This window comes from Penaeus monodon, chromosome 24 (assembly GCF_015228065.2).
Source record: "Penaeus monodon isolate SGIC_2016 chromosome 24, NSTDA_Pmon_1, whole genome shotgun sequence".
NCBI lineage: Eukaryota > Metazoa > Arthropoda > Malacostraca > Decapoda > Penaeidae > Penaeus > Penaeus monodon.
In genome coordinates this window covers 17,836,667-17,837,078 of record NC_051409.1, presented here as the reverse complement: position 1 = coordinate 17,837,078, position 412 = coordinate 17,836,667, and the positions used below count along the sequence as shown (strand labels likewise).

The 412-nt window shown below is 37.1% G+C and overlaps 1 protein-coding gene across 1 annotated transcript in view; it reads left to right on the top strand.

The window, feature by feature from the left end:
* Window positions 1–412, top strand: part of LOC119588878 (collagen alpha-1(XI) chain-like) — a gene marked incomplete in the record, with an annotated part of 48,456 nt that overhangs the window by 41,715 nt on the left and 6,329 nt on the right.

Here is a 412-nt window from a genome sequence, read left to right as displayed (position 1 = left end):
GCATGTATGTAGGTTGGTAGGTATGTGTCTCATTTCCTCGAAACTTCGCAAAGCACATGTGCTCTACCTGCGCTCAATTTACATCCAAAGAATGTATATATCTAGGAAGTACTTTCGACTAGGGAATGTCACACGTCCATCGATGATCACCTATGAATAAGTGAAAAAGAGAAATAAGATGTAAGAGAAGAAAGGCGATGAGCGCGTCAGCTGATCATCCGATGCTTTTCGAAAAGTAAAACGAGACTAAACTATAAACAGTAACAACATTAAACAAGAACAATAGGTAAGAAAAGACTTGGACAATATATAATGGTAGTGAGACTGTATTGCAGTAAAGAATGTGGTCACCAATAGCTTCGAATGGTAATCACAAAGAGAAATTAATATTCTAGTGACACTTATCACTAGA